This window comes from Callorhinus ursinus, unplaced genomic scaffold, assembly GCF_003265705.2.
Source record: "Callorhinus ursinus isolate GAN/ISIS: 27379988/994484 unplaced genomic scaffold, GSC_fseal_2.0 scaffold5, whole genome shotgun sequence".
Taxonomy (NCBI): Eukaryota; Metazoa; Chordata; class Mammalia; order Carnivora; family Otariidae; genus Callorhinus; species Callorhinus ursinus.
The window spans coordinates 76,757,178-76,784,048 of NW_027397067.1; the positions used below are offsets into that span (position 1 = coordinate 76,757,178).

The 26,871-nt window shown below is 38.2% G+C and overlaps 1 long non-coding RNA gene across 2 annotated transcripts; it reads left to right on the forward strand.

Moving 5' to 3' along the window:
- LOC141372774 (uncharacterized) lies at nucleotides 1-26,290 on the forward strand. Of its 2 annotated transcripts, none has more exons than XR_012378178.1 (3): nucleotides 1-78; nucleotides 3,332-3,383; nucleotides 26,233-26,290. It is a non-coding gene; the product is annotated as an uncharacterized lncRNA (long non-coding RNA). The 2 variants fall into 2 exon arrangements; XR_012378179.1 differs by lacking the exon at nucleotides 26,233-26,290 and adding an exon at nucleotides 6,013-6,223 and having other exon boundaries at nucleotides 7-78.
- Nucleotides 26,291-26,871: the final 581 nt, after the last annotated feature.

Here is a 26,871-nt window from a genome sequence, read left to right on the forward strand (position 1 = left end):
GATAGGACTGGCACACTGCAGATTCCTTTCTTCTCAGAGGGTTTTAACTCTAAGACCAAGCTGATTTCTTTCAAGGAGGTAGATGGCTTATTTAATATTGAGATTTATTTTGAAATAATTCCAAATTTATTAATTACTATGTCTATTTCTACTGAGATTGGATTTGTGGAAGGAAGCACAGGTGCGGAACTTCTTTTGATCTCATTTGTCCTGTAGATTCATTATTTGCTCCTAGATGAAAATAAGTCACCCTTACAGATTATCTGAAAGAAAAGTAAAGAAACATGTTGATAGATGATTCCACCAGGAGTTAGTAACACTCTTCTAACCAGACAGAGATGGATATGGATAAATGGGTAGAGGTTCCTCATTATAGTCATCAGTGCTTGGTTATAATTAGATTGTAAAGAATGTGATTTAGCTAAAATGCACAATAATAATGTCAAGATGTCTGGGATTTAGAACCAAGACCCTAAGGGTAAGTATGTACTTGATTTTGAGTCACCCTCTATTAGTGATAAAAAATGTATATCCAAAGACATAAAGAGTCCTTAAAGAGTAAAGACGGTAAGACTGGGATTTTTTTTATTTCAAGTTTTTTTAAGATATATTTATTTATTTTAGAGAGAGAGAGAGAGATCATGAGCAGGAGGGGCAAAGAGATTCTCAAGCAGACTTTATGCTGAGCATAGAACCTGACATAGGGCTGGATCTCATGACCCTGAGATCATGACCTGAGCTGAAACCAAGAGTTGGTCACTTAATCAACTGTGCCACCTAAGCGACCCTAACTCAAGCTTTTATTTGAATTCTTTTTAGTTAACACATATGGTAAAATTGGTTTCAGGTACAGAATTTAGTGATTCATCACTTAGATACAACACCCAGTGCTCATCACAAGTGCCTTTCTTAATACCCATCACCCATTTAGCCCATCCCCACCAACCCTCCTCCATCAATCTTCAGTTTGTTCTCTATAGTTAAGAGTCTCTTATGGTTTGCTTCCCTCACTCTTTTTGTTCCCTTACCATATGTTTCTGTTTTGTTTCTTAAATTGCAAATATGAGTGAAATCATATGGCATCTGTCTTTCTCTGACTGACTTATTTTGTTTAGCATAATATACTCTAGCTCCATACACGTTGTAAATGGCAAGATGCCATTCTTTTTGTATATATACACCACACCTTCTTTATCCATTCATCAGTCAATAGACTTTTGTGCTCTTTCCATGGTTTGGGATTTTTAGATCAGTCTATCTAGAGGGCTATTTTTCAAAAAGTGGTCTTGGAAGTACCCAAACATTGGGAAAATTGCCCAAAGTTCATGCTAAATATACAGACAGTAAGACCTAATGAATCAGAATCCTGGCATGTTGCCTTGGGATATGAGTGTTTGAAATGTCCTCAGATGCTTTGGATGTCTCTGTTCTAAAGACTGTGCTTTGAAGATCACTGCTTTGAAAGTATTGTTCCTAATAACTATGGTGTAAGTATAATCAGAAATTTTAAAATGTGCAAAAAACTTATGATACGAACTTACCTGTATGTCAGATCTTAGACCTACCTGCAGGTGACACTTCTGGGTAACCGCTGTTTTATTGACTTCTGGATAAGGATTTGTCTGGATAGATTTCTCATAATCTTTTCCTGAGATATGAAAGACCATAGGGTATAGTTTTAAAGGAGGAAGACATCAATGGTTTTTTAAAAAAAGAAATAAACACTGGATAAGCAAAGAGACTATAATATATCAAGAATTTCAAAAGAATTTCTCTATTACTTAAGCCAGTTCTCAACCTGATATGATTTTGCTCCTCAGGGGACATTTTGACAATGTGTAAAAACAGTTTTGGTTGTCACCACTGGGGAGGTACAACTGCCATGCAACGGGTATAAACCAGGGATGTTGCTAACATCCTATTATGCACAGGCCATTCTCTCAACAAAGAATTTTCCAGTACAAAATGTCAGTAGCATTGAGGTTACAAAACTGGAATTTATACCCTTTAGGCTTCTTAATTGTACATGGCACTTAAAAAAAAAAGCATTCATGCATCATTATAAGAATTGTTCTCATTTATAGAGAGGAAAACAAAGACATAGAAGTTAGCAAATATAGATGGGTTCCACAATTTTAATGATTGGCCCTTTTTTAAATTCAAAAAGCACATTGTTTGAATCTAAATGCTTATTATTTCACCAGACTGTTTATATGCACATGTGAATACACACATGCTTACTGAGAAGTGGTCTTATATGGTGATTATGTACACAAAAACTGGAATCCAGCGTCCTGAATTTTAATACAAGCATCATCAAATGCCATCTCTTAGAGTAGACAAATTGTATAACTTCCCTAGGGCATACTATATTTATCTATGAAATGTGGTTAGTAATACTACCTGCCTCAATAAACCATGAAGAGGCTTAAATAAGGTATTCCCTGTAAAGCAATTGACAGAGTGCTTAGCACATAGTTGCACTGAAAATATGTGTTTTTATTGCCTTGACAGATGTTAACCTAGCCATATTTGGACCTATGCTGGAGCACAATGTCTAGCCATTAGCAATATTGGCTTCTGAACTATCAGGACTAAAATATCAATGTAGTAAACACCATCTTTGGAAAAAATGAAGTTTCTACTTTTGTCCTAACTAATGAACATTTGAATCTCATTGTGTTAATTAAACCAAGACATTTCCAAAAGCTCTATCACTGACCTATAGGAATAGCAATGAATCAATCAGATAAGCGTAAGGAATACCCACAAACTTGTTAACTCAAAGGCTGGGTCCATTTCATTATTTTATGCCATAATCTATTGAATTAAAGAGAATTTTGGTGGGTCATAGAGAATATCTTTTGCAATATCCTTGGCTTCTCCCCTCCGAGCAGCCCTGAACTTGCTTGCAAGCCCTTTAGACATAGGGAGATGGTGTGAGGGAGAGGCAGGAGAGAGAGGGGTACAGGCCCAGCCTCTGTGGGTTACTCGCAGTGTGACCCTGGGCGAGCCATGTTTATTTTCGAAGCTTAGTTTCCTCATTAGTGAAATGGATACAGTATTGTGGCTACCCCATCAATTCTTGAGAGAATTATGTAAGACAAGCTACATTCACTTCTCAGAACAGCACTTACTAACCAGTAAATGCTAAAGAGATATAGCTACTATTAAATAAATATCTTCAAAATCTGGAAGAGCTAAAAGAACAAGAAAGACACAAGAATGGAGATGAGGGGAGAGGTTTCTTAAAAGATTGCATAAAGGATGTCACGAACTTGATTCTGAACCCTCCTGTCTCAAATTCACTACCCATTTGTTATTATTACAGGTTTAAACCTAAAGCCATCATGACCAGAGTGCCCATCGCTTTGGCACTTAAAGTAAGGTGTGTGTGTGTGCGTGTGTATATGTGTGTGTGTTTTGAGTAAAAGCATATCAAATGTGAATTTAGAGATGATAGTAATAAATAATATTGAAAAGCCTGATGGTGCTGTGGGAAGTTAAAGGTAAAATAATTTGGGATCAGTTAGTGACAGGGTGTTTAGTTCTAATGTCCATCCTGAGAGCATATTATAACAACATGCAATGACTGATGTGCTCATGATTATATGTCATTATGCAAGTATTATTCAGTGCTCAGGAACTTTTGTTTAAGGAAAAGGCAGGGGGTCATTTGGCTTTTATAATGACTGCTACTAAACTACCAGAAATGTTTAAAATGCCACTTTCTGGTTTATATTCTAGTTTTCTTGAAAAAATGTACATAGCTTATTTCCAATTAATACCAGGTAGAAGGTATTTTTTTCTAAAGATATTTAAAGGCTCAAATTCAAGTTAAAGTTCAAATCTAAGATCTGCTCATATGGGAAGAGTGGAAGGTTTATCACTTATGATGCTTACCAACAGGTAGGGACCACCCAACAGCATAATGGTCCTGTTTTCTCCCCATCACTGTACCAATTCCTTCCTGAGTAGAATATGAGGGAATGAAGCCAATTGCATGATTAACAATTTGGGGATAGGGCATGAATGTTTTTATCCTTTCTGTTAGCCTTCCCTGTGAGCTTGCCTATCCAAAGAAATTATGTGCTCTCAATTTGTCTCAGCTGTATTGTAAACTTACTGGTAGAGACACTAAATACACTGAGTCTCATCCACTTAATCTTTTATATTCACTCAAACTGCTTCAGAACTCAGACTGGGAAGGTGTATTATTTATTAGCCTTCTAAAATCCTAATGTCTGGTGTGTTGCATGAATAATATTGAGGAAAAGGCAAGAGGTAGAAGTTAGAGAAGTAAAATAAGCTCTGTGATACAGAATTCTGCCATGGCTAAGTCAAGTAACTTAAGATTTAGTTCTGTGCTGGGTGCCTGTCATGTGGGATTTTGATCTGAAGGGCTGTTGTTGTTTATAGAAGGATTTTCCATAGAAGAATGCCCCAAAGTGTGGAGATGAATTCCAGAAACTAAGTGAAAAGCAAGTTATTTCAGGAATGAAGGAGTGATTGACAACAATAAGGATCATGGAGGTTGAAGTTTCCCATGTATATATAGAAAAATGGAATTTATTGATGCTATTGACAAGAATCCTTTCAATGCAGTTGGGGAGACAAGAAATGGTGTAGCAGTAAGAGAGAATGAGAGGTGAGCAAGAGAAGAACATTTATTTGAGAAATTTTGCTTTAAAGAGGAGCAGAAAAATATGGCAGAAGAGTCTGAGGATATGGTTGTCAATACAGCTTTACTTTTTAGGTGGGAGACACTATAGCATATTTGTATACTGATGGGAAATTATTGAGTGGAGAAAAAAATTGATAATGTAAGGGAAATAAACACTGAACATTAGGATTAATGAAAGAAACTAATCATAAAAGATGATATATTATATGATTCTACTTATGTGTAATGTCAAGAACAGGCAAGTTTATGGTGGGAAATGTGGTGTGACTTCTACTAGGTCCCTGGTTTCATGCAGAGTGGATTGCTATGTCTTAAAGTTAAATTTCAGGAATGACTACACTACTATGAATATATTAAACACCATTGAATTGTACACTTTAAATGGATGAAGTGACACTACATCTGAAACTAATGATGTGCTATAAGTTGGCTAATTGAATTTAAATAAGAAATAAAATAAAAATAAAAGGATGAAGTGTCTGGTGTGCAAATTATATCTCAATAAAGCTATTTTAAAAAAGAATGAATGGTGAACAAACAAAATGTTAAGCCTATAAATAAAATTACTCATGCATTGACATTATAAGGTAATCACAATAATGCCTAATATGTAGTGTTGTAAAAATCATGAAAGAAATTTGAAGTTCTGTGATAAGATTAACATTTGCTTTGTAAGGAGGTTAATAGTATTTACAGTCTTAAAAACCACATATTTTCTAGAACAATAGTTAAAATATTGCTTAAATTTAGATTTTTAGGTTAAATGTACAAGTAAAAACTTTAGAGTAATCAACAAATTAATACAAATATTATACCATATTATATTATATATTCAAAATTAGTTGGAGAATTAAAATTTTAATGAGATTAAAAGTAGATTACAATACCAAAGATGCAAAAGAAAGGAAAACTTAAAAAACAGTATCATGATAAAAATCAAATAGAAAGCAATAAATAAATAGTTAGAGGTAGATTCAAATAGTAAGCACAATCAATGCAAATAGTCTGTTCAGTTAAAAGAGATTAGGAAGAGTTAAAAGATTGACAGATTGGATGAAAAAATAGATTTCAGCTATATACTCTTATAACAGATACAGGAGAGCAAAACAGAAACAGATTGAAAGTAAATGGATTGAAAAAGATACAGCAGGTAAGAACAGTGTTCATATGCAACTAACAGATATCTCATCTGAGGTGGTTTATGTAACATAAAACTTTATTTCAATCTCACATAAATTAATGCATCATTGGGTTCTCAGAACTTTTATGTGGCTTAAAATTCCTCTGGAAAAAAGGATACCTCCGTTGTTTCCTTTCTCAACCTCTAGTGAGAATCCTAGTTATCAGGACATCTGATGGCGTTCCAGCTGACACATCCAACCGTGGAACAGGGGAGCACAAGGGCAGAGAAGGGCAATGGCAGCCAACAGCTCTGATTAACAGTCCCCAGGAGCTCCCACAAGATGCTTCCGCCTATGTCTGCTGACATTCCCATATGTCTGCTGGGGACTACAGTCTTCAATGATGATTTAGTTATTAGTGGGGGTGGATAATGAGAAGCAATCATGTGTCCTTGTGAAACCAAGAAAAAAGTATGACAGAAATCATCCTGCTACTCCAGGCTACTGTTACACAAAGTAGACTTGAAGTAATAAAGTACTGCAGAGGTGAAGGTCATCAGATTTGAATAATAACATCTTTAGATATTAAATTTGACACAAGTAAACTACAGTGAACTGAGCTTTATTTACCCCGATGTGCCGTCTTAACTTCTACAACAATGAATTCAAGTGGTGACATTTTATACTTCCAGCACTCTCTGTCCTTCTTTCTTGTTGTAGGTCCTTAGTTTCTCCTTTTAAAAACTTCTGGAGCTGTAATAAGCATGAATCACGGCAGAGTTGGCATAATAATATTAACAACTTTGGGTAATACATACTTCTGCTTGTCTCCCCAGTCATTCTGGACTTGATTTCCTACATTTCTCCCTTCATCAAATGGTGATGGAACTATTGTATATTCATAAAGAAGATATAAAACCACCCCTTATCATAAACTGTGTGTAGAAAATAACTTAAAACAGATTATAGATCCACATGTACTTGCTGAAAATACAAAACTTCTTGAGGAAAACACAGGAGGAATCACTATGATCATCTGATTGGCAAAGATTTCTAAATAGGACACAAGAAGCAAATACCATAAAACAAAAACTATAAATTTGACTGCATACAGCTTAAAAACATCTGGTATTTAAATTACATGATCAGGTAGCCCTGGGGCAAGATGGCAGAGGATTAGGAGACTTGGATTTTGTCTGGCATCAGGAATTCAGCTAGATAGGGATCAAACCATTCTGAACACCTACGAACTCAAGAGATCAAGAAAAGAATAGCAGCAACTCTCTGAACAGAAAAGCAACCACTTTCTGGAAAGTAGGACATTCGGAGAAATGAATCCAAGGTGATATTAGGGAAGATAGACAGCGGGGAAGGGGGCCTCCGTCGGCCGCTTAGAAGTTGATTCTGCTGAGGGATGTCGCTCCAGTGGCTAAGCGGGGGGTGGAACCCTCACTGGGACAGTGTGGTCTCAGGACCCTCGGGGTCACAGAAAGACCGGGGGTGCCTGAGTGCAGCAGAGCTCCCAGGTATCAAAGCAGGGAAGCCGGCTGCAGAAACGGAGGTGAGGAGTGGGCTCTCAGCTCAGGGTTGCCATAAACTGTGATCCGCGGGACAGTCGGGCCACTGCTCCTCCAGCAGGGACCCAATAAGCAGCAGATCCGGGGAGACTCCCCTTCTTCCCCTGGGAGCACACTGCAGGGATGTGCTGGGTTTGGAGACTCCACACAGGGTCGGGTGCCAGAGATAGAAATGTTCGGTCACAGGCCGGGTGAGCACGGAGTGCGGCCGGAGACCAGGGAGACAGGAGTGACTGACTGCTTTTCTCTGAGGGTGCAGTGAGGAGCAGGGCCCCGAGTTCTTGGGTCCTCCGGGGCAGAGACTGGGAGGCCACCATTTTCACTCTCGTCCTCCAAAGCTGTTCAGAAAGCTTGCAGGGAACGAAAGCTCCCAAGAGCAAACCCGAGCAGGTTATGTAGCCGGCAAGGGCCGGGCAATTCCACCTCCAGCAAAGACATTTGGGAACCATGGCAACAGGCCCCTCCCCCAGAAGATCAGGAAGAACAGCCAGCCAAGATCAAGTTTACTGATCAATGAGAACAGCAGAACTCCAGCATTAGGGGAATACTGCACATAGAATTCATGGCTTTTTTCCCATGAATCTTTAGTCTTTCAAAGTTAATTTTTTTAATTTTCTTTTTTTTCTTCTTCATTCTTTTTTTTTAATTTTTCTTTTTCCCTTTTTCAACCAACATCTTATCAATCCCTTTTTAAAAAAACTTTTTTATTTTTCATTTTTAGAGTCATATTCTATCCCTTCATAGTAGTTAACTTTGTTTTTGGTATAGATATATATATATATAAAGTTGTTCTCTCTTTAAAATTTTGGGATACAGTTTCTTCTAACAGACCAAAATATACCCTAAATCCCTGGCTTTGTTATAGTCTCCTGCCTATTCACATTCTCTCCCTTTTTCTTTTTTAAATCCTCTTCTTTCTTTTTTCAACCAACTTCTTATCTTATGAATTCCTTTTATAAAATCTTTTATAATTTTCATCTTTAGAGTCATATTCCATCCTTCATTGTATTTACCCTTATTTTTGCACATATATAAGTTTTAATTTCTTTAAAATTTTGGAAGGCATTTTCTTCTAACAGACCAAAATACACCCAAAATCTAGTTTGTGGTGCTGATCTATGCATATTGATATGCATATCATATTTGATCATATTCTGTTTTTTTATTTATTTGTTTTTATCATTTTCTTTTTCTTTTTTCTTCTTTCTTTCTTTCCCATTCTTTTCCCCCTGTTTCAGGTCTCTTCAGATTGTTTAGTGCATATTTTTCTGGGGTCCCTGTTACCCTGTTAACATTTTGTTCTCTCATTTATCTATTCTCCTCTGGACAAAATGACAACATGGAAAAAATCAATTAAAAAAAAGAACAAGAGGGAGTACCGACTGCCAGGGAACTAATCAATATGGACATTAGTAAGATATTGGAACTAGAGTTCAGAGTGACTATTTTAAAGATACTATCTGGGCTTGAAAAAAGCATGGAAGATATTAGAGAAACCCTTTCTGGAGAAATAAAAGAACTAAAATCTAACCAAGTCAAAATCAAAAAGATTATTAATGAGGTGCAATCAAAAATGGAGGCTCTAACGGATAGGATAAATGAGGCAGAAGAGAGAATTAGTGATATAGAAGACCAAATGATGGAAAATAAAGAACCTGAGAAAGAGAGAGATAAACAACTACTGGATCAAGAGGGCAGAATTCGAAAGATAAGTGATACCATCAGATGAAACAATATTAGAATAATTGGGATCCCAGAAGAAGAAGAAAGAGAGAGAGGGGCAGAAGGTATATTGGAGCAAATAATAGCAGAGAACTTCCCTAATGTGGGGAAGGAAACAGGCGTCAAAATCCGGAAGGCACAGAGAACCCCTCTCAAAATCAATAATAATAGGTCAACACCCCGACATCTAATAGTAAAGCTTATGAGTCTCAGAGACAAAGAGAAAATCTTGAAAGCAGCTCAGGAGAAAAGATCTGCAACCTACAATGGTAGAAATATTAGATTGGCAACAGACCTATTCATAGAGACCTTGCAGGCCAGAAAGGACTGGCATGATATCTTCAGAGGACTAAATGAGAAAAATATGCAGCCAAGAATACTATATCCAGCGAGGCTGTCATTGAAAATAGAAGGAGAGATAAAAACTTCCAGGACAAACAAAAACTAAAGGAATTTGCAAATACAAAACCAGCCCCACAAGAAATATTGAAAGGGGTCCTCTAAGCAAAGAGAGAGCCTAAAAGCAGCATAGACCAGAAAGGAACACAGACAATATACAGTCACAGTCACCTTACAGGCAATACAATGGCACTAAATTCATATCTTTCAATAGTTACCCTGAATGTAAATGGACTAAATGCCCCAATCAAAAGACACAGACTATCAGATTGGATCAAAAAACAAGACCCATCAATATGCTGTCTGCAAGAGACTCATTTTAGACCCAAAGACACCCCCAGATTGAAAGTGGGGGGTGGAAAATGATTTACCATGCTAATGGACACCAAAAGAAAGCTGGGGTGGCAATCCTTCTATCAGACAAATTAGATTTTAGATCAAAATCTATATTAAGAGATGAGGAAGGACACATATCATACTTAAAGTGTCTATCCAACAAGAAGATCTAACAAATGTAAATATCTATGCCCCTAACATACGAGCAACCAATTATATAAGCCAATTAACAACAAAGGCAAAGAAACACATTGACAACAATACAATAATAGTGGGGGACTTTAACACCCCCTCACTGAAATGGACAGATCATCTAAGCAAAAGATCAACAAGGAAATAAAGACTTTAAATGATACACTGGACCAAATGGACTTCGCAGATATATTCAAAACATTCCATCCCAAAGCAACGGAATACACATTCTTCTCTAGTGCCCATGAAATATTCTCCAGAATAGATCACATCCTGGGTCACAAATCAGGTCTCAACTGGTACCAAAAGTTTGGGATCATTCCCTGCATATTTTCAGACCACAAGGCTTTGAAACTAGAACTCAATCACAAGAGGAAAGTCAGAAAGAACTCCAATACATGGAGGCTAAAGAGCATCCTACTAAAGAATGAATGGGTCAACCAGGATATTAAAGAAAAATTAAAAAAATTCCTGGAAGCAAATGAAAATGAAAACACAACTATTCAAAATCTTTGGGATGCAGCAAAGGCGGTCCTAAGAGGAAAGTATATAGCAATACAAGCCTTTCTCAAGAAATAAGAAAGGTCTCAAATACACAACCATATACCTAAAGAAGCTGGAGAAAGAACAGCAAATAAAGCCTAAACCCAGCAGGAGAAGAGAAATAATAAAGATCAGAGCAAAGATCAATGTAATAGAAACCAAAAGAACAGTAGAACAGATCAACAAAACTAGGAGCTGGTTCTTTGAAAGAATTAACAAGATTGATAAACCCCTGGCCAGACTTATCCAAAAGAAAAGAGAAAGGACCCAAGTAAATAATATCATGAATGAAAGAGGAGAGATCACAACTAATACCAAAGAAATACAAACAATTATAAGAACATATTATGAGCAACTCTATGCCAGCAAATGAGATAATCTGGAAGAAATGGATGCATTCCTAGAGATGTATCAACTACCAAAACTGAACCAGGAAGATATAGAAAACCTGAACAGACCTATAACCACTAAAGGAAATTGAAGCAGTCATCAAAAATCTCCCAACAAACAAAAGCCCAGGGCCAGATGGCTTTCCAGGGGAGTTCTTCCAAACATTTAAAGAAGAATTAATACCTATTCTTCTGAAACTGTTCCAAAAGATAAAAATGGAAGGAAAACTTCCAAACTCATTTTATGAGGCCACCATTACCTTGATCCCCAAACCAAAGACCCCATCAAAAGGGAGAATTACAGATGAATATCCTTGATGAACATGGATGCAAAAATTCTCACCAAAACATTAGCCAATAGGATCCAACAGTACATTAAAAGGATTATTCACCTCAAGCAAGGGTGGTTCAACATCTGCAAACGAATCAATGTGATACACTACATTAATAAAAGAAAGGACAAGAAACATATGATCCTCTCAATAGGTGTGGAAAAAACATTTGACAAAGTACAGCATCTTTTCTTGATCAAATCTCTTCAGAGTATAGGGATAGAGGGTATATACCTCAATATCATAAAAGCCATCTATGAAAAACCCACAGTGAATATCATTCTCAATGGGGAAAAGCTGAGAGCTTTCCCCCTAAGGTCAGGAACATGGCAGGGATGTCCACTCTCACCACTGCTATTCAACATAGTATTAGAACTCCTAGCCACAGCAATCAGATAACAAAAAGAAATCAAAGGCATCCAAATCAGCAAAAAAGAAATCAAACTCTCACTGTTTGCAGATGATATGATACTTTATGTGGAAAACCCAAAAGACTCCACCCCAAAACTGCTAGAACTCATACAGGAATTCAGTAAAGTGCCAGGATATAAAATCAATGCACAGAAAGCAGTGGCATTCCTATACACCAACAAGAAGATAGAAGAAAGAGAAATAATTGCACCCAAAACCATAAGATACCTAGGAATAAATCTAACCAAAGAGGCAAAGGATCTGTACTCAGAAAACTATAAAATACTCATGAAAGAAATTGAGGAAGACACAAAGAAATGGAAAAATTTTCCATGCTCATGGATTGGAAGAACAAATATTGGGAAAATGTCAATGCTACCTAGAGCAATCTACACATTTAATGCAATCCCTATCAAAATACCATCTACTTTTTGCAAAGAAATGGAACAAATGATCCTAAAATTTGTATGGAACCAGAAAGACCCCAAATAACCAGAGGAATGTTGAAAAAGAAAAGCAAACCTGGTGGCATCACAATTCCAGACTTCAAGCTCTTTTACAAAGCTGTCATCATCAAGACAGTATGGTACTGGTACAGAAACCGACACATAGATCAATGGAACAAAATAGAGAGCACAGAAACAGACCCTCAACTCTATGGTCAACTAACCTTCAACAAAGCAGGAAAGAATGTCCAATGGAAAAAAGACAGTCTCTTCAACAAATGGTGTTGGAAAAATTGGACTGCCACATGCAGAAGAATGAAACTGGACCATTTCCTTACACCACACACAAGAGTAGACTCAAAATAATTGAAAGACCTACATGTGTGACAAGAGTCCATCAAAATCCTAAAGGAGAACACAGGCAGCAACCTCTTCGACCTCAGCCGCAGCAACTTCTTCCTAGAAACATCACCAAAGGCAAGGGAAGCAAGGGCAAAAATGAACTATTGGACTTCATCAAGATAAAAAGCTTTTGCACAGCAAAAGAAACAGTCCACAAAACCAAAAGACAACTGACAGAATGGGAAAAGATACTTGCAAATGACATATCAGATGAAGGGCTAGTATCCAAAATCTATAAAGCACTTCTTAAACTCAACACCCAAAGAACAAATGATCCAATCAAGAAATGGGCAGAAGACATGAACAGACATTTTCCCAAAGAAGACATCCAAATGGCCAACAGTTCTCAGCATGAAAAAGTTCTCAGCATCGCTCGGCATCAGGGAAATCCAAATCAAAACCTCAATGAGATACCTCCTCACACCAATCAGAATGGCTAAAATTAACAAGTCAGGAAAAACATGTTGGCAGGGATGCAGAGAAAGGAGAACCCTCCTACACTGTTGGTGGGAATACAAGCTGGTGCAGCCACTCTGGAACACACTATGGAGGTTCCTCAAAAAGTTGAAAATAGAGCTACCATATGACCCAGTCATCGCCCTACTCGGTATTTACCCCAAAGATACAAATGTAGGGATCTGAAGGGGTACGTGGTCCCCGATGTTTATAGCAGCAATGTCCACAATAGCCAAACTATGGAAAGAGCCAAGATGTCCATTGACAGATGAATGGATAAAGAAGAAGTGGTATATATATATACAATGGAATATTATGCAGCTATCAAAAGGAATGGAAGCTTGCCGTTTGCAACGACGTGGATGGAACTGGAGGGTGTTATGCTGAGTGAAATAAGTCAATCAGAGAAAGACATGTATCATATGATCTCACTGATATGAGGAATTCTTAATCTCAGGAAACAAACTGAGGGTTGCTGGAGTGGTGGGGGGTGGGAGGGATGGGGTGGCTGGGTGATAGACATTGGGGACGGTATGTGCTATGGTGAGCACTGTGAATTGTGTAAGACTGTTGAATCACAGACTTGTATCTCTGAAAAAATAATACAGTATATGTTAAAAAAAAAAGAAGAAGATATCAGGAAGGGAAAAATGAAGGAGGGCAAATCAGAGGGGGAGATGAACCATGAGAGACTATGGATTCTGAGAAACAAACTGAGGGTTCTAGAGGGAAGGGGGGTGGGGGTGGGTTAGCCTGGTGATGGGTATTAAAAAAGGCACGTACTGCATGGAGCACTGGGTGTTATACACAAACAATGAATCATGGAACACTATAATGTATGGTGTTTAACATAACATATAAAATTAAATTAAATTAAATTAATTAGTAAAATAAAATAAAATAAAATAAAATACATGATCAGAAAATTAAAAGAGAAAACAGAAACTAGGAGAAAATATTCACAATGGCTATATCTGATAGAGTATTAATATTTAATATATATTATAAACTTATAATTAACAATATAAAGGCTAATATTTATAAATATTTAAATTCATAAGCAACTTGTATTTATAAATATCTCATAAATTTATATGAATTTCACAAATAGGTAAAATATTTAAAAAACATATCAATGAAGAAGATATATTAATGACAAACAACAAAGATACTTATTATCTATATATTTATTACAGAAATGCAAATTAAAATCACAATGTTATTACCACTATATGGACACTACCATGGCTATGGCTTTAAAAGACTGATAATTTCAAGTGTTGTCAAAGATATGGAGGTACCGACTCATATTTCACTTATAAGGATATAAAATATTATAGCCACTTTGGAAACTCATGTGGAAATTTCTGTCACATTAATCATACACTTATTTTTACCATAAGACCCACAATCCCTCAATCAGATATCTACCCTAGAGAAATGTAAACAAAAGTCAACACAATCCTGTATACTATATGTGTATAGTAGCTTTATTCATAGTAGCCCTTAATTGAAAACAATCCTCATATATCTGAATTGTGAATTAATAAAACACACTGTATGCAGTGTATCCATAAAATGGAGTAAGCTATTTGCCCTCACAATAGCATGGATAATTTTTGAAACATTTTGCTAAGTGAAGGAAGTCAGACTCAAAAGACTACATGCTATATGATGCCCCGTGCATGAAATCCTAAAATGGCAAGACCATAGTGGTAGACATCTTAGGGCTGGAGTGGGCAGTGCAGAATTGCTTAGGAGAGGGAACAGGATATTTTGAGGTGAGGAGAATTTCCTGATTCTTGATTGTGGAGGGGGCATACTATTGCATACAATTGTGGAAACTCATCAAAATGTAAACTTTCAATGGGTGAATTTCATTTTATGTAAATTATACCCACAGAAAGAAATGAAGGTTAAAAGAAAATAAAGGTTAGGGGGAAAAAAAAAGATATTCACAGAATGAAAAGTTGAAAAAACTCATTAACACTGGAAATGCTAACAGAAGATCTGACTGAAGGTATACAATCCCGAATGAAGCATGGTACTGTAGGAAGAAATGAAAAGAACTGAAAAAGGTCATTACAAAAGTAAATATAAGTTAATAATGAATTTCATGAGTATCAGCACCTGAAATCTTACTACTAAGAGGAAAGAGGGAGCCCTGAGAAGGAATCCTCCCCAGGGACCTTAGGATCTGTTAAAATGTAAAGCAGGGAAACAGAAAATCCCTCCTGGGCTGCAGAGTTTACAATGATTACCAGGCAGTGGTGATTCACCCCTGGGGTCATCTGAAGCCTGCGAATAATAAATCCAGCTCATCTGTGTACCGTTGGCTCAATACCTTTTGCTAATGTCTGAAGCAAAAACAGACATTTTCTTTTCTGTGAGGAAATATTTCCCAAGTCTTACTGTTCTTTATACACAATGTTTAATTTCTTTCAATTAAACAAAAAAAGTTAATAAAATAAGAAACATCACCAAGAGATTTAAAATTCAAAAGAACCAGACTCAAAAATAGCACAGAAATTGGAGTTTCTAGTAAAAGAATTTAAAATGACTGTGATTAAAAATCATAAGGTAGAAGAGGTATTTGAACAGATGGGGAATTTCAGCAGAAAGACATAAAACATATTTAAAAAAAAAAGCCCAATAGAATTGCTAGATATGAAGTGCCTGATATCTGTGATACAGAATTATTTTGATGGACTTCCTAGCATACTGGATAAAGTGATGTAAATAATCTGTTAACTTGAAGACCAGTTAAAATAAATTATATGAACAAACAAACAAAAAAACAAAAGAAAAAGAAAAGAGAAATATGACAGAACATTCCCCATTTCTGTGGGGAAATATTAAATTCTCCAAAATATGGGGGCTGCAGTCCCAAATGGAGTTGAAGAAGAGAATGGGTCAATAGAAAACATACAAAATATAATGGCCAAGAGTTTTCTGAAATTGGAAAGAATATCCCACAGATCCAAGAAGCTCAGAGAAGCCCAATGAGGATAAATAAAAAGAAAAACACACCTAGGCATGTCTTAGTGAAACAATGAGAAGTGAAGAGAATGAGAACAGCCTAGAAATATTCAGAGACAAAGGAGAAACATTTCGTACCAGGCCTGGTATGCCCCAGCTCATCTGCTCCTGAATCTATGCTCTTTTCAAAGTATCACTGATCCAAAACTAGCTTTTTGCTTTAAGCAAGAATATACACATATGGGGCGCCTGGGTGGCTCAGTTGGTCAAGCGACTGCCTTAGGCTCAGGTCATGATCCTGGAGTCCCGGGATCGAGTCCCGCATCGGGCTCCCTGCTCAGCGGGGAGTCTGCTTCTCCCTCTGACCCTCCCCCCTCTCATGCTTTCTCACACTCTCTCTCTCCTCTCAAATAAAGAAATAAAATCTTAAAAAAAAAAGAATATACACATATGTCAGCATCTTTTATCTCTTATTTATTTATTTATTTATTTATAAACAAATATTTCTGCATACAGAAAAGTGACATGGCAGGTAAGTGGCTTTAGCTCTGAAACTGGGAAACACTCTGAAAACTCATACACACACACAAACACTTGGATTCAAACAACACATACATCTTTGACTTCATTTCTGATTTTCTCTTTAAATTATACATCTAGGAGATAATTTACTGGATTAAAATGGATAAACACTTTTAAAGCTCTTTGCTTTAAAACTAGAATCAATTTTAATGTCCACTTATAAAGTAACTATTAATTATTATACATCTATAAGATAATGATGAAGGCATTAAAGCAATTGTTTTGAGATGCTTTTCAAAGACTGTGATCAGGATTCGGATTTAATATTAAGGGGACAGAATCAGTAAACATCACAGTGTGACTGAAACCATAAAATATTTATATCTACATAATAAACTACATTAATATCATATCCATGCTTATGTTTATTTCACACATGCCTCTCTCAAACCTCCGGTGTCCCAAATCTGAAACTGCCCATCAGACTACTAACTAGCACCCTTCTTTGAGCTAACTATGATTATTTATCCTAACTTTGACAGTGGCTCCAATTTTATACTCCCGGCCTGGCCTTGGCTCTCCTGGCTCAATTTCCCACCTTTCTCCTGAGCTCCGTCCAAACATGCTCTGGCCAAGATAGTGGGCCCCTGGGTGCCAATGTATATATAGGTTTACAAAGTATAAACACTGAGCAGTGAGATCCCTTTCCTCCCTAATCTTTATCTTCATTACCTTGAAGGAACTGAGCAGCCCAAATTCCCTAGAAAGCTCATCACAGTGAAAAACAAGACAAAACCCAAAAATCAGCCAAACAAAAACAAACACAAAACTTCCCAGGAGGAGATGGGGGCAGATAATCTAATGGGCCTTTATCATTTTTTACTTCACATCTCTGTGATAGAAGCAAATGTAATTTTTATGTAGTTATGAGAAGGGAAATTGAAGCAGGGATCATTTTGTAGCATTATATTCCTGTGCACTTGTTCCAACTTCCCTCTGCAATTGCTGTCCACCACTCTGGTGTAATTGCATAGGTCATTTGTGGAAAAGCATAATTATCTCTTAAAGTAATGTTCCCTCATGCACTATTAAGTCATGAATTTTTCTAAAGTAGATGGAGGGAGGGAGCTAGGTGACTGGAAGAGAAGTCACAGAATATCGGATCCGAAGGGGCTTAGGGAGCCACTTCATCTCCTTTTCAGTGCTACACTCCTGCCTGGGACATTCTCACAAAACACAGCAACCACATGGCATCAAAATTTTATTTTGTGTGATGATCTCTCAGTAGATTGAAGCCCCCTTAAAGGTGACCTCCAGTCGTCCGTCCTTCCCAGGACCTAGCACACTATCTGGCACAGAGGACACACTCTGTGCTTTCTGCTGAGTGAATGTTGAGGTGATTGCCAAGAATGAAAACGTGAGACGGGTTTTCTCTGACAGAGCACATCCCACTCAGAGACACACAGCCCCTTCGGGGCGCCTGGGTGGCTCATTTGTTTAAGTGTCCGACTCTCACTTTGGTTCAGGTTGTGATCTCAGCGTTGTGAGACCGAGCTGTGAGGATCAGCACTGGGCATAGAGCCTGCTTAAGATTCTCTCTCCCCCTCTGACCCTCCACCTCGGGAAAACAAACAAACAAACAAACAAACAAACAAACTCTTAGATCCATGAAACACACTGTTTCAGAGTCTTACTGAACCTGTTTTCCCAGAGGAGGGATGTATATAGATTGGAAAAAGTTAAATACGGGGATGGTGCTGGTTTAAAATACTTTGATGCCCCCCAGCTTGGGACTTAACCCTTAAGAGTATCAGAATTCTCGGGCGCCTGGGTGGCTCAGTTGGTTAAGCGACTGCCTTCGGCTCAGGTCATGATCCTGGAGTCCCGGGATCGAGTCCCACATCGGGCTCCTGGCTCAGCAGGGAGTCTGCTTCTCCCTCTGACCCTCTTCCCTCTCGTGCTTTCTATCTCTCGTTCTCTCTCTCTCTCAAATAAATAAATAAAATCTTTAAAAAAAAAAAAATTCTTTCTTTAAAAAAAAAAAAAAGAATATCAGAATTCTCGAAATGAAACATGGATGACCATTCCTGATGATGTATTCTCGAAATGAAACATGGATGACCATTCCTGATGATGTATTCTCGAAATGAAACATGGATGACCATTCCTGATGATGTAATGAAATCACACATCGGCAAGTGGAAAATGCAACGCCAGGTTCAGAGCGGCGCGTAATAAAAATGCCCGTGGTGATATTTAGCTACTACTTCTAGTCACGGCACAGGATCACTTACATTCATGGCCATGCGGTAACCTGTTACGATGTGCTGACCAATGTGCTGGTGCATGAGTGCAACTGTGAACAAGGCACAGTCAAGTGGGGAACTCAGACAAGTAAACAGGCTTATCTCATCACCACCCACTATAGTTATCCTCAGCCAAATTTACAAAACAAGTGATTTGTCTTTGATCACTTCCTACTTTATTAGTATAACCCCTTAAAGATTAAGACAACATACTTGCAAGTTAACCAGACATAGGTTAGTGAGTTAAGATATTCAAAGCACCTGTATCAGAGCCTGGCACACAACCCATACTCAGGAAATGTTAGCTATATTATTGTATAGGGGAAATGCCTCCAGGCTTCAGCTTCCTTCTCAGTAAAATTAAATTGGTAAAATATAATTATAATTATAAATATGAAACAAAATAAAGCTGGAAAGTGGGAGAGTTTCAGAGGCTCCATTTTTCTACATGATGGTCAGAAAAGACTTCACTGAGGGGGTGTTTTTTGAATAAATGAATGAATAAAAGGAGAGAGCAAGAAAAAAAAGTTAAAAGGGGAAGAACATTCCAGACAGAGGGAAGAGTAGCCAGGAGACAATGAGCAAGAAAGAAGACTAGCTGGTGAGCTTAAGGGACATGTAAGTGACAGCAAACTAACATACAAGAGATACTCAATATATGCCCAAAATGCAGATTGCTTATATTTGGAAAATTTTTACCTCTCATAAATAACCTTCATGTATATTGTTTTACTGATCTTCACACTAATTCCAAGATGCTGTTGTGTAAGAGACTGAAAAAGTGTTTGTTCCAGGTCTCATAGCTAGTAGGTGATGGAGGAAGGACGTGAGACCACATTTCCTAAGTCATCTGCTCATTCTTGATGTAATAACCAAACTCCCCGCTTTGCCTTCTGTTCACATTTTTCAATCAAAATCTCCTATCCAAGGTCTTCCCTCTCCTGTGTTTAAATCCTGAAACTATCAAAAGACAGTGTACCCATAAACTAGATGTTAACTTGGATTTCATATGGTTGTAAGCCCTCCCTTCCAGACATGCAATGTGTTTCCCTTTGAACAGACACCCTCAGGGCAAATTTTATTAAAAAGTGTCTTGATTATAGGATGTTTTAGTTTTTAATGGATCAAAGATTTTTTTCAAGTTCCTCTACCACATCCTACCATTGGCCACCTTCTTCTACACTGTGTCAAAGCCCTCTGTGGAACAGCAGTGTCTGCAAGTTGATGGCATTATCACAACCATGGCGGTGGTTGTTGGGCTCACATTTACAATCTACAGGTATTCACACTGGTTTATTCTTGGCAAGATGTGGCTCATAAATACTTTTAGGAAATAGCTCTGACAGAGAAAAATGCTCATGATGCTTTGGTCCAGATGTTCTCAGGGATCAAAGACTCCCTGGCGATGAGCAGTCCCCTTGGAAGCTGTGCAGTTGGTTTTGATGGACATAATGCTTTCCTGAATGTCAGGGACAATATTATCAGAGCATCCTTTTGGAGGGATAGGGGAGAGCTCTCGTTGCATTCTGTACCCTCCCAAGTCAGAGTGCTTGCGTAAGAGACAGAAATATCTAAGTTTGAATCCAAGCACAGTTACTTCCTAACTATGACTTTGAGCAAGTTATTTAATTCTCTGAGCTTCTGTTTCTACAAATGTAAAGTAGACATAGAATACCTATTTTTTTCTTTTTCTTTTTTTTTTCTAAGTTCAATCTGTTTTAATTTAAAAATAACTCTTTTATCTTGTCTTTGGTGCATGTGCTCAGGAACTAATGGGAACATCTTCTCTTCCCTCAAGAAGTGGGAAACAGGGGCACCTGGGTGGCTCAGTCAGTTAAGTGCCCAACTCTTGGTTTCTGCTCAGGTAGAGATCTCAGGGTCCTGGGGTTGGGCCCCGTGTCCAACTTGACACTCAGCACAGAGTCTGCTTGTTTCTTTTTCTCTCTCAAATAAATAAAATCTTTTTTAAAAAAAGTGAGAAACAGGCCATTGTGTTTTTTTGAAGTCTGAGCTCCCTATGCCCTGGAAGCCAGTGATTATGACACCCTAGTTCCTGATGATATTGATACCATCCTTAATTTTTTTTATTTTGAACTAATTGTAGACTCAGAAATTACCAGAAGTAAAAAAATTACAGAGAGGTTCTATATACCTTTCATCTCCTTTCCTTAAATGATGGCATTTTATATATGGATGGCAACATCACAACCAGGGAAAAGGCATTGGTGTAATAATAAAAATTATCAACTATTAGGAATTTTGAGTGACAGTTGAGTGCCCATATTCTACCATTCACTTTTCCTTGCTAGAATTCCCATCTGAGGAAATCATACATAGAGACACAGGATCTATCTATTAGTATCTGGACAAATGATGGGATCTTGGGTAAAAACTGGATATTAGAATACTGTTGAGGCTTGAGGTCTAAGTAAAACTCCATTTCCCTTCCTTCTCTTTGATACCCATGCATGTACCAAAGTGGTACAGCACACAAGTGTTAGACATGTGGATGGATTTACCCTCAGGAAGCATGCACTGTCTCAAATAGCTGACCCCTTTAATGTCCAGAGCACACATACAGAAGCATCCTGTAGGCAGGCATTCATTAGCAGAGTAAAAAATATAAGAAAGGAACAGATGCTGACATTTAAAGGCCAATAATTCTCCTCCCTGGAAGCAATTGTGTGGCCTAAAAATTATTTCAAGCTTTCAAAATCAACGTCTCCTTTGGGACAGAGTGGTAGCCCAGGAAAGATGTGTGGAGGGAAGGGCAGAGGGAGAGTGAAGGAGAAGAGAATTCTCTTCATGCCTTACCTCATGGAGTGTCACAGAGGAGGGTTTTATAAATCAACACAGGCAAGACACTCAGCACAGTGTTGGGATCATGGTGGTTGTTCAGTAAAAAATAATTCTGTTCTCTGAATTCATATTCTCTTAAAGAAGCTGTTCCCAGAATAGTCAAAGAAGACCAGTGCTGGAAGGTACTCTGGAAAGTAGCTAGTCCCACCTAGGGGAGAAACCCCTTCTCTGGTATCCTCTCCAGACTGTCTGGCATTTTCCCCTAGATGGACTCATGTTCCTGAAGTACAACTCTGGGTGGCCGGTAGAGGGGCTGGTCATTTAGCACCTACTCAAAGTCTCCTGACCTGTCTGCACTGGAGAGGTTAAGATGATGCAAGCTGCATTTCCGAGACACTCTTGCAGGTGGAGTTTCAGATAGGTCCAAGACCCTGTAAAACATATGTGCTTTTCTGAGACCTAGAGGCTGACATGAGTCACTTGATCACCCCCACTGAGGTAGCCGTGGTGATGTTTCTAGCATCCAGTTACGGAGTCATAGCTGTCCAGGATGGGCAGTGATGGCAATGGTGCTTCTGCTAGACGGGTCTTGTGATGTACTGGCTGCTGTATTTATGGCTGTGTAGCTCCGTTCCTGGGGAATCTGATCCCCTCAGAGATTCTGAGGGCTGTAATATAATAAATATTTCTTTGCCTGCTTAAGATAGCTAGATTGAGTTTGTTTTTTAAACAAGGACCCTGATTAATATACCCTTCAAAGGCTCTATATTATCTACACAATAAAATGTGATATATTAATGTGACAGCCAAGCGTCTCCATGATTTAGCCCCTGGGACATCTCCTGCCTCGTCTCTCACCCCTGCCCACCCCTTGACCTTCCATTTCACATTCTGACTCAGAGTTTCATGAATATCCCCATTCCATTTTGAGGAATATTTGGTTTAGATAAATTTGACTTTTATTGCACTGACTCTGTCCTCAGACTTTATTAGTTCTCTGTGTGTATGTGTGTAAGAAATCATTATTGGACACTTATTTTCCAGTCATGTATTAGGCTTTAGGTTTACAGAATGTCATGGAGCTTACAATTAGGTTAAATATGAATGGGGAAGAGAAAATCAACATGCACGTTTGAAATGCATAATTTTATATAATTATCTTTGAAATATATCATTACACATGAGCTATCAGGAAAACATTTCTCTGAGAAGGAAATGTTGGGAGTTAGAACCTGAGTTTTGGCCAAGGATCAGCCATTAAAAAGGAAGGAAGGAAGGAAGGAAGGAAGGAAGGAAGGAAGGAAGGAAGGAAGGAAGGAAGGAAGGAAGGAAGGGTTGATTACTGATTTAGCACACTTAAGAAAGTTGGGGGAAGGGAAGGAAGGAAGGAAGGAAGGGAGAAAAAGAAAGAAAAAATAGAAAACAACTTCTGTAGAAAGAATTCTAAGTAGAGAGAACCACAAAGGTGATTACTCTAAGGCAGAACAAAGCATAGTGTCTGGGAAACACCAAGGAAGGTCACTGTGCCTGAAGGGAGTGAAGGAGGATGGGAGCATTCAGAGAGGGGGGCCAGGGGCATTACCACCTGTGTGAGCAATGAGATTTAACTTCTGATCTCCTGAATTATGGGTTTTTTCCCCAGTTTTAATTTAAATTCTAGTTAGTTAACATACAGCATAATATTAGCTTAAGGAGTAGAATTTAGTGAGTCGTCACTTACACACAACACGGAGTGCTCGTCACTTACAAGTGCCCTCCCTAATCCCCATCACCCATTTAGCCCACCCCCACCCACCTCCCCTCCAGTAACCCTCAGTTTGTTCTCTATAGTTAAGAATCTGCTTCCTGGGTTGCCATTTTTTCCCCATATGTTCATCTGTTTTGTTTCTTAAATTGTACATATTAAGTGAAATCATATGGCATCTGTCTTTCTCTGACTTATTTCACTTAGCATCATACTCTCTAGCTCCATCCTTGCCATTGCAAATGGCAAGATTTCACTCTTTTTTATGGCTGAGTAATATTCCAGTGTGTGTGTGTGTGTGTGTGTGTGTGTGTGTGTGTGTGTGTACCACATCTTCTTTATATATTCATCAGTCAATGAACATTTAGGTTCTTTCTATGATTTGGCTATCGTTGATAATGCTGCTATAAACATTGGGTGTGTGTATCCCTTCAAATCAGTATTTTTGCATCCTTTGGGTAAATACTTAGTATAGCAATTGCTGCATTGTAGGGTAGTTCTATTTTCAACTTTGAGGAACCTCTATACTGTTTTCCTTATAAAATTGAACACCCCCAAAACCCCAAATAATCCAATTAAAAAATGGGTAGAAGACATGAATAGACATTTTTCCAAAGAAGACATACAGATGGCTAAGAGACACATGAAAAGATGCTCAATGGGACTTATCATCAGGGAAGTGCACATCAAAACTACAAGGAGATATCACATCACAACAGTCAGAATGGCTAAAATTAACAACTCAAGAAACAATAGATGTTGGCAAGGATGTGGAGAATCGGGAACCCTCTTACACTGTTGGTGGGAATGCAAACTGCAGCCACTCTGATCTCCTGAATAGACTGAACAATAGAATTTCCCTCTCACATGAAAATGCTCCAAAGCTTTGGAGGTCCCAATCAAAGGGGACTTAGGGCTGCCCTTGCAAAGAAGCAAGGCAGATGGTGGTTAAGTTGCTTCTGCATGGGCATGGGGCAACTCTGGGAGGCAAGACTGCTTATTCCTGGAGAAGTCAGACCCAGAAATGAGGCTTGCTGGTTGTTCATCTTACCAGGAAAATCTGTTAAGCTTGTGGCCAAAGCTTCAGTAAAGTCCTCTTTTTTCCTTTGAAACATACTGGGAAAACACGCTCTATTATTTTCCTCTTCTTTCTCTTCTTTTTCTTCTATCACTAGCTACCTCTGAACTGTTTATTTTCTTTGTTTTGTATCTAATCTTCACAAAAACTTTGCAAGGAATGCATATCATCCCCATTTTATAGTTAAAGAAAATGAGTCTTAGAGAAGTTAAGTACATGCCAACTAGTGGTACTTAGTAAATGGTAGAATCAGGATATGAACTCACTACCTTTATGGTCCCAAAGCCTGAGATATTTTCTGTATACAGTCATGCCATTTTTCATATGCGAGGACTCCACTTATGTGGTTCCTTCTGATGTAATCACTTTTAGTCTCTAAAAAGTCTCACTTTTACTCTACCACAACTCAGCTTAGATACCAGTGCCTCCTGACGGCTTTTCCTCAAGTCCACTTAAAGCCTAGGTCTATTTTGATGCGCCTCTGTGTGTAGCCCCAGTCTTTCAAAGCAATATCACATTTTGTTGTATGTATCTGTTTACTCACCTGCCTCCCCTACTAGACTGTATGAGTTCCTTCAAAGCAGTGATTGTTCTTAATTTCTGTACCCAGAGCTCTGAACTTTTCTGTGCTTTCTCCATTAATTTTTCCTGAGTAAATACAATCTCTAGAAATTGGAGACATAAAAGAGGCAGGAGCCACAGGTGTGTGAAAAATGATTCACTTGTGGCTTTTGAAGTGTGTCAGTCATCTTCTGCTACTATGATGCTGCATAACAAACTATCTCAAAAAACAATGGTTTGTACTACATCAAAAACTAATGATGTACTGTATGGTGACGAACATAACATAATAAAAAAAAAAAAAGAAAAAACCCAATGGTTTGAAGTAACAAGATTGAATAACAAAATAACAAAATTTACTCTTGTTCATGAATCTAGGTGTTGGTTGATCTAGGCTGGGCCTGGCTCCAAACTGCAAGATTACTTCAAGTCTGTTCCTTGTGTCTCTCATTCTTTTGGGAACATGCCATGCCATGTTCTTTCCCCAATAACTGCAGAAGCTCAAGAGAGAAATCATAGTTCAAGTCTTTGATCATATTGTGTTTGGTAACATCCCACTGGCAAAAGCAAGTTACATGGCCCCAAACTGAAGACCAATGAGGGCTGGAATGTACATTGTGCCTATCAACAAGAGAAGGAAGAGGGGAGTAAATATTTATTTTATAATGTCCCAAAGTGACCAACTAAAAAAATAGAAATGCATTGATTTAGCATTTATTAATTGTAGGATCTAGAATAAAACACACCGAGATCGTCCCTGGTGAGGATTGCTCTCTATCTGGTCTGCTGGGGACAAATTTACCTGGAATAGAAGAATACACAAGGGAAGATAGCTGTGAGACAGTTTTACTGGGCTCCTGCTAGGTTTCAGAACCTGCATAGGAGCTGCAAAGAGAGGGGCTCCGTCTTCACGACTCCCCACCTGGAAGGAAGATGGACACACAGTCAACCATTTCTATGCTTGGTTAATGGCTTCCTAGTAAGAAAATGCTCAGGATTCCAAGGAACAGAGAGAGGATCAAAAATTCTGACTACATGTCAGGGGAGAGTTTCTGAACAAGGCAATGTCAAAAGGGAATAATTTAACTTCTCATCCTATTGTCTTATGTGCTGTCTGGCACAGAATATGCATTCACTCAGCACATGGTTATTATAAGATTTGTGGGGACAGATTACTTTCAGGCTGACCGTGAGCTCTCAACATTACCCTCATTCTTCTTTCTCGTTTTACAGATGAAGAAACTAAAACCCAGATGGCTGATGTAACTTTGTAAAGATCACACAAATATTTAATGACGAAGCTGTAAGTAGAACCTGAGGCTTGTGGCTCCCAGTCCAGTGATTTTGTGCTAAAAACTGCATGAAAATTACCTGACTCTAGTTTTCAATGGAATAAAAAATAAATTATACAGCTGGGTGCTGTCTAGCACAGTGGTGGCATCATAGTATAAACTCTGTAAATGTTTGTTGAATTGAGTTAGAAATTGGAAAGTTTCATAAAGACTCTGATTTAGTCCATGCCCTCATTATGCTCTGATAGGGAAGCAAGTACAGGAGCTGGGAAGTGACTTTGTCAAGGTCACACGCCTCGTCGGCCACAGAACTACAGCAAGAACCCGGAGCCCTTTGCCTCGGGATCCAACACTCCCTTCTTTATGTTGTCACTGGGGTGTGAACGAGGTCCTGTAAGCTGCGTCTGTGGGTAAAGAGGCATGACATTGTTTAAAGCCATTTCATTGTAAGCTCAGTTGCAAGCAGCTGAGGAGGAAAAGACAGTAATTCAGCTTGTCAGTGTCCTTAGAAACCCACTCTGGGGTGTTGTATTCATAATGGAAAGAATTGTAATGCTTGAATGTGGTTATTCTTGGACCC